This window comes from Mastomys coucha, unplaced genomic scaffold, assembly GCF_008632895.1.
Source record: "Mastomys coucha isolate ucsf_1 unplaced genomic scaffold, UCSF_Mcou_1 pScaffold13, whole genome shotgun sequence".
Taxonomy (NCBI): Eukaryota; Metazoa; Chordata; class Mammalia; order Rodentia; family Muridae; genus Mastomys; species Mastomys coucha.
The window spans coordinates 18,696,067-18,708,681 of record NW_022196895.1 but is presented as its reverse complement, the minus strand read 5'-3'; the positions used below and the strand labels follow the sequence as shown (position 1 = coordinate 18,708,681).

The following is a 12,615-nucleotide window of genomic DNA, read 5'->3' as shown; positions in this document are numbered from 1 at the left end:
GATGGAATACAAACAAGCTGAGGCTCACATTCCATCTCTTCCTAGTGAAATTGTGAGAAGCTGGGCCACATACCTGACTTCTCTTAGCTTCCACTTCCTCATCTATAGAATGAAGAACCAGCACCCCTCCTCTCCTCCTCCATGCCTCTGAGCAGATTTAATGAACGAAAAAATAGAAAGCGCCTGGCCCTCCACCTAACACTGATCACTCACAGCACAAATGTGTGTTTCCTGCCCTCTTGCCAGGATGGCATTCAACCAGCAGCTCTAATGATATATACAGACACACACATCTGTGTTTCCTTTCAGGTCTCTACCTGAACTTCCCGGATGTTCAACACTCAACACACATGTCATACTCTAAATGAAAATAACTAAAATAATATGTGCATAGGAGGAGCACTGAATTTCTGAGGAATATATCTGATGTGGAAGAAATTCTAGCACATTATTTATAAAAACTTACAGTGCTTGAGCAGCACAAGAAATATTAAAGGCTGGATGTATGATGCAATATACCTTAAAGGTCCAACCCAATTTGGTTCTTAGTATAGCAGCCAGAATAATTGTGTGCTTTTGGTGAAGACAAAAACAATACATGCACCCTTAGCCTCAAAGGTAGTTATTAATGTAGTCAGGCTACTATCCTACAAAGAGTCCTAAACAAATGGGGAATGAGCAGACTACAACTTATGCAAAGAAGACCATGGCGATGTAGTCACTATTTACAGGGAAGATAGAAGACTTGGAGATATTCCAGGGAGAAAAATAAGTAAATATTTGTACCTAATATTACAGTAGGATTTTCATGATTAGATAAATTCGTGCATAACATATGGCCACAACAGTTGACAAAGATGTAATTCAAGCAGAGATATTAAAAAGCACTCAATAGCTTTTCATATTTTCACTTCCCAACACATCCCACTTTCTTAGTTTCTATGCTAGTCCGCATTGTCACATTGGAGAAGCAGAAATGATAGATATGAGTGACTTATGTTGAGGAATCTCTCTCATCACCTTTTGACCCAATCACTCAGCTCGCACCGCCTGGCCTTTGGGCATCCTGTGACTCTCTCTTGTCCACTAAATATAAACAGGGGAAGTGAGTGACTGCTGTGGGGTTCCATACAGGAAGTCCCTCAATGTCCATTTCACCCACAATGCTACCTGGTACCTACCCGGAAGGAATGAACGGAACCACTCCAATGCAATCCCAGCCACTCCTGCTAGTTCAAGCATTCGGTTCAGCATCACCTCATGACCACCACGAAAGCAGCTGAGGCTCTAATACAATCATCATGGAAAGGTGTCCCAAATCCTTCATTCCAGGAAGAGCCTTCATACACACCAACGCTGTCTCCAAGCCATGCCGGGGTCTGAAACCAGACTGGAAAATATTATATATGTGTATATATAGTAAAACTCCCACAAACCACTCTTCTACGTTGTCATATTTATTTATAGCCACTAAACCCATCTCTGTGTATTGCCTTTTCAGTGTGGATATATGAACATTCAAGGAAAAGTTCTTTCCAGCAGAAGGGAAGCAATAAGCCCAGGAAGACCTGGTGCTGCCTGGTAAGGTTCTTGAGATGATTCCAAATGGAACATACTTTGTCCTGAAGGGAAGAGAGAAAACACAATGTAGGTTTCCAAGCCTAATCTTCTAAATTTGTTAAGTAGGATAAAACTATGCTTATATATTTTTAAGAAGCCTTAGCTTTCCCATGAAATAGCTAGGGCAGATTAATTCTTGAGGCTCCATTTTTTAACTAGCATCTCTTGACTTGCCCCGAATCTCACCTTGTGAGCAACTCTTTCATAATTCTAGCAACCTCTGTTTCAACAGCACACCTAGACTTTCCACTGTGAAGAGCTTCAGACTTATCATGCGTATAGGGCTCAGAATCTTAGACTGAGCAACAGCTTCAGAAGCATAAATGAGGGTTACCCCAAGAGCTATTACATCTTAAAAAGTAAGAAGAACGAAAGCTAAAACAAAAATCTATTTTTTCTTCTTACTGAATACATTTCTCTGAAACAATATAGAAGACATTGCATGAATTCTCAAGAATTAGCCAAAGAATTATCTAGTCATATTTTTTTGGGTCCTTTGTTGAAAGACAGACTGCCTCCTTTCCAACATATTCCTTAGCCTAAAACCATGCAATACTAACTACTTCCTATAATTTTCAATCCCACCATAAATTTTTTCCAAGTTCTATGTTCTTAGGATATGTTCAGAATAAGCTTAAATGATTTGGATCACCTCAGCTTCAGTGTCTATGTATTCATCCTACATTTTTTTTTAACATAAAGTGTGATATACAAACTGCCTGTTATATACAATTCCATTTAAAGCTAATCGAGTCCGGACTCTCTGTCACCACTTAACTTCCTCTACTGTCCAGGCTCATCTCATTCTTTTGTGTAATATTCAATTTACATTAAGATGAAAGAGCTTTAAAATGACCATCTGCTACATTGCCTCTGCTGCATTCACTGATAGCTCAGTATTCTGTATATGTTGAATATCCAGAAACCTTTTAGACAGATATAGACCTGAGATTTCTACCAAACTAATAATAGTCATTATATTTGTCTACATGGTCTTCAGAAACATCATCATATCTCATTGAAAGTGGCATGTCTTTCACTAAGATCCATGTGAAGAATTACTGACTCCTCTAGATGGAAAAATTCAGAAAATATTATTTTAAATTCATAGAGATATATAAATAAAGGGATAATCTATTAGTGGCATAGTTCAAATCTACAATAAAGTGGGAACTTAGCAATATGTCATTAACATTGTATATCCTATGTCTGATCTACCACTGATCCCTGGCTGCACAACCCAAGGTTCTGATCATACCATAGGCAGATACTAGTTATAGATGTCTACAAGTAAGAGATATTTCATCAAATAAGTGTCTGCTATAATGAGCCCATGGTCTGGGAATAGCAAGGAGAACTTCGATTATGAAAGGGTATGTCAACAGCTTTCTAGAAATTCGTAACTCATCTGGGTTTAGAAAGACATGCAAATGAAATAACAACTACAACAACACTTTAAAGACTTCTCATTGGACATAAAGGAAGAAAATTAACTTCTGCCAAGGAACTATGGAAAGGATATCCCAGGAAAGGTGATTACCTGGACCTTAAATCTCAAACAGGAATTATGCTGTTAATGGGTACAACAGCCAGCCAAAGCATAGATCTCTGCAACTAACAAGAACTTTAAAAGGCACTTCATATAACTAAAACATATTCTATGCTATGTGAAGTTTACTGGGCAATAAATCTACTTCAATGTCAAGGAAACTTCTTAACACATTGTGGACATTCAATAAATATTAGCATGTGAGACACAATGACAGAACACAAGTAACTGGAGAGATTTACCAAGTAATGATTGCTGACACATAGAGAGGTAGACTTCCTAAGATGGTGTTCTTGTTCACTCTTGAAATCTACCCTCCTAACTTCCATCTTCTGTGCTTAAAGCTTTATGATCAAATCTCTAACAAAACTTGAATGACTCTAAAAATCTGATTCAATGAAAGGTATACTTGCCATTAAGGGGCTATTCAGGGAAATCCCTTCTCCTAGAAGTCAAAGCACTTGGCTTCTGTTCCATGAAGAAACAATTGTTTCAAATGTTGTTGTAGAACCTTAATTAAGAATACAAACTAAATAGCATCCCCCTTTTAAATTCTAACAAAATTTTATATAAAATAGGAGACATAAACTATTATTGAAATTTGAGGCACTTGCTGCCAAAATGCTACTGCAAACTATTTCAGAATAAAAGTTGGACCCCATTCCATCATGATTAACTGTTTCCAAGTTAGAAACAAAGCCGCCAACAGTGAAATTTTCTGTACTAAATATCTTAAATTTGGCGGCACATTTTCCAAGGTTTTCCAAATTACTTTATCTTTGTAACAGCCTTACGATGCAAATAAAGTTGAATTTAGCCTATTTTACTGAAAAGACAAGAGAAAAATACAGAGTGACTTATCTAGGATAACACATTATGTTTGAAGCAGAAATAGAGCTAGAATTCACATTTCCATTCAGTCAATCAGAAAATTTCATCAGCCTATTATATGAAGGGAATGACAGGAGAAAGAAAAACCAATGAGACATAAATTCCTGCATGAGTGAAATGATAGTCCTATTACAACATGGGAAATTTAAGACCTTATTAGACACCACAGTAAAGGAACACACACATCACATTAGCATGAAACAGCAAAGATAAAATGATAAATGGAGGCTAGTGGCAGAAAACATCACATTTGAATTGGGCCTTGAAGGTGGAGATAGAAAGGATCCTCACAAGCCAAGTAGAGTCAGATAGAACTAAAAGAGGTGGAAATGCATGTAATGTGTAATGGCAACTTTTTAAATGTTAAATGCTGATACATATCTAATATAAATCAAACCTGAAAAGTAAATGTGAATGAAAAATAAGATGTAAGTACAGCTATTCCCATGTCAGGGTTCTTCCTTAAGACTCCCTCCTCATCGCTCCATCATTTTTATCTGGAAACACACTTATCTCCCTCCTGAGTGCACGAAAATATATCCCCTAGCTTCCCTTTTAGATCAATACAAATGGGCATCAGGCTAATGGGGCACAGGGAAATGGATATATGCTTCCAGAACATGCCTTTAGAGAGCTTTCCCATTTTCAGCTGTAGGTCCTCTCAGACTATTGGCTTTGAAAGAGATGAGAAAGAGACATGATGCAAGGACCTGGCTGCATATTATTTGGAAAGAGCAGAGCTATCCAACTCATCACTTCTTGGATTCCTTCTGTAGATGCTAACCTGAGAAATGAATTTAAATGTGACTAAGCCATTTGTTCTAGTTGCCCACAATAGCACAAGAAGCCTATGCATTTCTTAGTTATAGTTTAAAGAAGTCAGAAATCATTTGTTTGGTCTCAATTCTCAAAACCCATGAAAAACTATCTGAAATTAATAACCAAATATGGATGTCTTCACAAACTCAGAAATACATCTTTAGAATACACTTCAAAATTTATTTTCAAATTTTAATTTATATTGACTATATGTAACTATTCTATAATTGAGGGAATAAACAGTCTATGATAAATTGGTTATAAGTGAGATTTGATAGCCTCAAATGAAACTGAATTTAATCATATTTTATCATATTTAATCAAATTACACACACACACACACACATATACCCCTATCCCATGCCACAATGATGGCTAAAAATTCACTCATAAGATGACTCAAATGATTATTGCTAGTGGGAAAACCTGATAAATGATTATGCTTCAGTTGTTACTAGGTGACAAATTTTCATTCACCCTTTAGGCTCTTCATGTCATATTATAAACATATAATATTTCAATATAACTACATCTAATATATGTAATTGGTCTTCAGTTTGTTTATATGTCAACAAGGAGATATAAGTAAAATAACATCACAATATTTTAAAACATGAATACATAAAATCACAAACACATTTGTTGGGAAAATCTGAGAAAAAGAAAAATATGTGTCCAGTAGAGCCCTTTGGATTCCATCACTCTGCAGGTCCATGTTCTGTCCCTTATCTCATGTATCTTATCTTCATAGGGCATTGTGTATCTTATCTTATGTTCTTGAAAAAAAATAATGAGCTAAGGATGGTCAGGAAAAAAATGTTCTTTCCATTTTGTAGACTCACTGACCTTGGCTGGGCTCACCCAACTCTCCAATCAGCCCATGGAGAAACAGGACCATGCATATCTGTTCTGGACCTCCCTTGGGTAAGATCTTGAAGCCAAAGAAGAGCCCACAAAACCAAACCCAAGAATTTTAGCTACACATGTAAATTTTCAATGCTACATCTCTTTTATCTTATCTTCTGCCAACCAGTTCACAAGCATGTACTGCTGGAGGTCAATCCAATGAGCTGCAAGACAGTGTGGATTGTCAATGGAAACCCATCAGTGGAAGCAAAACATTAGAAGGGCACATCTGTCCAACCAGAACTTAACCAAGACATGTGTCTTTTCTTCCTTGAATATTCTTCTCTGTGTCTACCACTCAGCTTTTGTAGAATGGCCTTCCCCAAAATGATCAGTCTCTTTGAGGTGAAGAGAAAATCCAAACATTCAACAGCTTTGTCAGAAGAGACAGAGCATATATGTTTTACAAGGCCAAGTATACTTGTCTGTAAACACAAGAGACAAAGGCTATATGATATATCAAGACAAGAAACAGAACACTGTAATTCCAAGTGAAAAATCTTCTCACAGCTTAGCTTATCCTGAAGCAGAGTGACTTTGAATGATCTGACTAAAGGGAAGGTTGTTCTCAGATTAAGTTTCTAAGCTGCTTTTATGTTGTAAAATTGCCGACCTCAGTAAATGGTCTTCTGTAGAAATCAGTCCTTATACCCTCTCTAATCCAGAGACACAACTCCCTCCATTATCCAGAACCAGCCTCCCCTACATTCTCGGGGTAGGCAATTTCTAAAAAAGGCTAGACATTACTTGAGTAGGTAAACAGGGAAGAATGGGTTTTTAATTTTAGGCAATTATTATTTCAGGTTGTTTAGAAATACCTCTGAAATTTTTTTTCAAAATCTCTCCTCTGCTTCAAACAATATTGAAAGGTACTGTACAACTACTCTATTATACAAGGTAATTTATGAGTTGCTGAAAATGGAAAATTATAACTGTTTTTGGAATATGGTATTTAGGAAGACAATATAAATTAATCTCAGTAATCAAGCTAACATATCCAATACTGTAGTTGGGCTTCAACTTGGATCAATGAGCCAGGAGCAGTGGTACGCACATGCTAACCTCAGCATTTGAAAGAGAGATGCAGAAGGAACAAGAATGAAAGGTGAGCCTTGGCTTGAAGCCACTGTGGACTCATCAAAAGAAACAGAACAAAACTAAAAACAAACAAACAAACACAAGGAAAAGCCAAAAAAATGAATCAAAAGTGAGCAGTAATAATGAATTTAGTAACTCCTAGCAGAACTTCTGTGTTCCTGACTCATCCTTTTCCTTCTTAGAAGGAGGGGGTTGGGGATTCCAAACGGTGCTTCAGTGCCAACTCCAGCAGAGAACAACTTCAGATTTGAGCCACATTCTTGACTACTCATTAGCAACAAGCTGTTTCAGTGACTCTTAGTGAATGTTGTTATTCTATTTCTAGTTGATAGCAAGTCACCTTCAATGAGCACACACTGGATAGCAAACTGAACAAAATTCATAACACAAATGTCTATATTTCATGTAGGAATGGTAATGAACAACACAGATATGAATCCTAGATAACCACAGAAAATAAATGGGTGGCAGCAGAGGAATTGCCAAATGGTCCTACTTAAGATTATATATCATATAATATAAAACATTATATGATTCTTTGAATAGGAATTGTCCTAAAGGAGCCAGTGGTGTCACTTCTAAAATTATATTCATGTGTTCACTCAAGACATCTTTTCTTTTCCTATCTACAGCTCTGAAAAGAAAATGTAAGAACTCATCCCTCCATACTTCCATGTACATGTGGTTCAAATAAACATCACCCTTTTTCATTCATTTTCCACTCAAGAATTTAAACTACAATCACCTAAAATCATTTTTTACATTATATAATTTTGTTAGCAACCAGGCTTTGCCCATAATTCACCCATTTCCTAGAAACAATTATAAGAGAAAATGATTGTTTTACAAAGTTCTAGATCTCTCACTACCAAAAACACATTTCATACCTTTGTAGCAATATTTTTCTAAAACAGTAAGAGGCTATATCTGAAATGTATACTCTGATTCTGTAGCCCAGATGTACAGTGCAAGTCATCACCTTTGCCTCCATCAAGAATGGAATTTAGCACATGCCCACGATTTGAGCATCTACCAAATCTATATGAACTATGAACTTTCCATCCCCTACCCATCCACCATACTAATTATGAAGCCATTAAGTTATGAAGTTATCTCTGAATATGCTTATTTCTAGCTAGACCTTAAAATTAGTGATTAATATCTTTATTATATATAATCTAATACGTATAAGGCACCCATCTTGCATTGCTTCCAACAATGTTGTGTTTATGTGTGTGTGTTTGTGTGTGTGTATATGTGTGCGTGTGTGTGTGATAAAATCAAATCAAATAATTTGACAACATCAGAATGTGTATGTGTGGTGTCCTGTGCATTTGTAAATGTGGATATGCACATATGTGGTTGTAATTGTAAAAGTGTGGATGGCTGTTCCCAGAGATTGACTGCCTGGTCTTCCTCAATTATTCTCTACATTATTTCCATAGGCAGGATCTTGATGAACCTGGAGCTCACTTATTTGTCTAGTCTACTTAACCAGCTAGGCCATGGGAATCCTGGTTCTATCTCCTAAACTCTGGGGTTAAAGATAGGCTTCTGTCCCTTTCTGGCTTTATGTATTTGTGAAGATCTGATTTCTGGTATTAACTATGGCATGCCTAGCACTTTATCCATTAAGTCACCTCTGTAGCCCAGATTTAAAAAACAAAACAAAAAACAAAACAAAGCAACTACACTTTCGAGTCAGGCTCCAAGTGTCTAAAAGGGTTAACGGAATGTGTCTGTAAATCAGAGCCTAGGACCTCCAAACCCATGTTTATTACTTGCTACTGAATGAATGTTCTCAAGTTTCTTCAACTGCAAGCTGTTCTCAAGTTCTTTATTGCCAAAATGGGAAGTGGCAGTCTATCTACCCAATCACAGCTTACTTTAAGAAGTGATTAGTAACTCATGTAAAAATGTTCTTAGCATTAGGCATAACTGGAAACCCCAATAAATGTTAATATTCATTTCACTGAAAGCCGAACATTAATTTTCTTGCAATAGCTACACGAAACAGAGCTATCTCAGTTCTAGGTTAAAACAAACAATGGATTCAGGCATGGGAGTGCCTTCCCTTAATGAGCTGACAAATGCTGTAGTTTGATAATTCCTACAGTTATGTTGGAATATCATACATTTATGAAGACTGAAAATTAAAAGTTCCCAAACATAAAAACTTAAAAGACAGCACGTACCGTGTTTCAGAGTTGCTGGCAAGGAAGAGGTTTCTTTACAAAGAAAATTCACTCTTTGCTCCATAGTTTGTCTCTGCAACTCCTTCCATGGGTATTTTGTTCCCCCTTTTCAGAAGGATCGAAGTATCCACACTTTGGTCTCCCTTCTACTTGAGTTTCTTGTGGTTTATTGTATTTTGAGTATTCTGAGCTTCTGGACTAATATCCACTTATCAGAGAGTGCATACCATGTGTGTTCTTTTGTGATTGGGCTACATCACTCTGGCTGGATACTTCATTCCTTCTTAAAAGGGGGAAAAAATATCCATGGAAGGAGTCGCAGAGACAAACTATGGAGCAGAGACTAAAGGAAGGACAATTCAGAGACTGTTACACCTAGGAATCCTTCCCATATTCAATCATCAAATTCAGACACTATTATGGATGCCTGCAAGTGCTGGCTGTCAGGAGCCTGATATAGCTGTCTCCTGAAAGGCTCTGACAGTACCCCACTAATCCAGAAGCAGAGGCTCACAGCCATCCATTGGACTGAGCACAGGGTCCCCATTGAAGGAGCTAGAGAAAGGACTCAAGGAGCTGAAGGGTTTGCAGCCCCTTAGGACGAACAACAATATGAACTAACTAATACCCTCAGAGCTCCCAGGGACTAAACCACCAACCAAAGAGTACACATGGTGAGACTCATGGCTCCAGCTGCATATGTAGCAGAGGATGGCCAAGTCGGTCATCAATGGGAGGAGAGGCCCTTGGTCCTGTGAAGGTTCTATGCCCCAGTGTAGGCAGGGCCAGGAAGCATAAGAGGGTGGGTTGTTGAGCAGGGGTTGGGGGAGGGAACAGGGTTTTTATTTTATTTTATTTTTGAAGGGGAAACCAGGAAAGGAGATATCATATGACTTGTAAATAAAGAAAATATCTAATAAAAACAAATATGTTGAATTCTGCTTTAAAAAAATAAAAAAGAAAGAAAGAAAATTCACACTGATGACTCTCAAAGAATAGGCCATAATTTTGCTCACGTATTTACCACAACAACAGTTACAGGCTTGAGACCACAGCAATAGCCTAAAAAGTTTGAACAGAATCAAACTTGGCCTTAAAATGTCCTCAAATTCTACGGGCATTTAAAGTAAACACTACTTGCTTGAATCATCTTGTGTGATGATCTGTGCCCCAGGGAATTTCTTTTCCCTGGTGCCCTGTGATGTTCCTCTGTTGTCTAACTATATTGTTCCTGTCTGACATCTAAGCACTATAGCCACACATAATTGCAGACTAAGAAGCAACCCATGGGGCAGAGGATTAGTAGCAACTTGAATAGCTCTGAAAGTACATATGATACTTTGGACTTCATTACATGTAGGGTACACACACACACACACACACACACACACACACATGTATATAGACATGTACATATGTATTAATGTCCTGAACTTGAGACAGAACTCTAGACAGCAAGTATCAATTTGATTTTGCTTAATTATGTAGTAGAGAGTATATGATAGTCTTTTGTTACCTAAAAGACTAAGACTTATTAGAAATCATTTACTGTAGTTTTTAGAAACCATTGCTCTGCAAAATTCTCTTCCTTTTTATTGCCTGTAAAAACAAATCAATGCTAAAAAGCAGTGTGTGTGTCAGCATACCAAGTGTTTTGCATTTGAATTGTACCATCAAGTTCAAAATACAGAAGCAAAACTGAAACTCCTTTTGACATGTGACAGTTAAGAATGGAGAGCGATGAAATGAGAGATGAAGACAAAAACACACTTACAAAGGAATTAAATAAGATATCCCAGGTAAATGTCATCTCCTTCCTACAGATTTTCACCTGAACAGGATACTTGGAAAGACTCATGCACAGAGTAATTTTACATCCATTTCTGGTTCTATTTCTGCACTGAAATATTTATAGGGTATTCAGTGTTTCTGGAGTAAATTATACCTAGATCTTGGTAAAGCTGAAATCACTTAAATTACCTTTTTTTGTTCAATTACTTGGAAGAATGGAGAACGAAAGCTTGACAGAATAAAACGATGTATTAAGCAACGGCCATTTCGGAGCTGTAATTGCACAGCTTAGTGGATATTGATGCCTTCAGGGTTGAAGGCAGTCACCATAGCTATTTTTTACCAAAGGCTTCAAATAAAACCCAAATCAATTCATATTATTTAAATATACACATTATACTTGAATATGGACCTTCTCAAGCTGAGTATTTCATTGGTTGGTGTGTTAGGAATAACACAGGAATATATACACATTCATAGTGCATTCAATGAAGATGCAACATTCTGCTTGAACATGTGGTTATGGAATCCTTCTAAAGCAAGCTGGATAATCAAGCCTTTGGAAACAGTCATACTGTGTCTCAGATATTCTGGCAGTGTTCCAAATTCTGAATCATTGTTACTGATTGAATGTTGCTGCCTCCCAGAAATTTATAGGACGAAACCTTAGACCTCAGTGTGACTCCGCCTCTATGAGAGTAATAAGGGCACATGACAGTGGAGCTCTGATCCGATAGGGTTGGTAGTTATCTTTGTAAAAAGTAACTAAAGCTTATGTGGCTTTCTGTGTGGCTTTCATGAAAAAAGGCCAGGTGAAGACCAGCAAAAACATGGGGAAATACAAGACATAGAGGTCTCCAGAAAAGAGATCACAAGACTTCAGCTTGGGAGTTGCTGAACTCCCAAGAGTTCACAAGAGTTCAGCTTCTGAGTCTGCAGCAACAGCAGACTCAGAATTACTCTGGATATATCTTAATCTTGGAATAGGAAAAGTTACCCTGGAAGTTTACTCCATTAGTGTGCAGCATAGCCTCTGACAGGTACAGAAGTCCAACTACATAGCACCGATGTGAAAGATGAGAGAAGAACACGTGAGTGTGTGGGTATAACACATACACATTACACAAACCCCACAGATATATACACACATGCACACAGCATACACATATATATACAAGGCACACATGAATGCTGAATACATATACACACATATGAACATATACCTGCATGCACATATATGCTCACATGTATGTCATATATGCATTCACATATATAACACACATATACACACACGAACCCATGCTATACACATAAATACATTTACCATATACATATACACTTATATACATATATGCAGGTGAACACATGTCATACAAATACATACATGAACACTCTGAACTTTATGAATACCTTGTAGGCTCTATAATCGTGTGTGTGTGTGTGTGTGTGTGTGTGTGTGTGTGTGTGTGTGTGTGTGTAGGGCCCCCATTATGTAGGCCAAGATACTTTTGGCCTCTAACCCTATCTTCTAAATCTAAAGAAACACTGGAAGAAATTACATAATAAAAGGTAGACAATTAATTGTAGTAGCAATATCCGATTCCTGCTCTAATGGCTTCATAAGTCCCCAAGTCCAGCATGGTTAGAATTATTCAGAGAAGCTCTGAGCATACAGAGAAACATTCCACATAATTGTGTGTTAACTTGCAAACTGTTTTACCAGTAATATGTAATATGTCCCTCTTG

General features: G+C 37.3%; 1 protein-coding gene across 7 annotated transcripts in view; it reads right to left on the bottom strand.

Moving 5' to 3' along the window:
• The window catches only part of Asxl3 (ASXL transcriptional regulator 3), a 173,996-nt gene that overhangs the window by 125,454 nt on the left and 35,927 nt on the right, over positions 1 to 12,615 (bottom strand). The window contains exons 3-4 of one of the 7 annotated variants that reach the window (XM_031365081.1): positions 1,182 to 1,390; positions 929 to 931 (exon numbers count right to left, since the gene is read on the bottom strand). The exons of 5 other annotated variants lie outside the window; for them this stretch is intronic. The gene's annotated coding sequence lies outside the window, so the exon portion shown is untranslated. The remainder of the gene's footprint in view (positions 1 to 928; positions 932 to 1,181; positions 1,391 to 12,615) is intronic. One more of the 7 variants, XM_031365082.1, reaches the window with a different exon arrangement.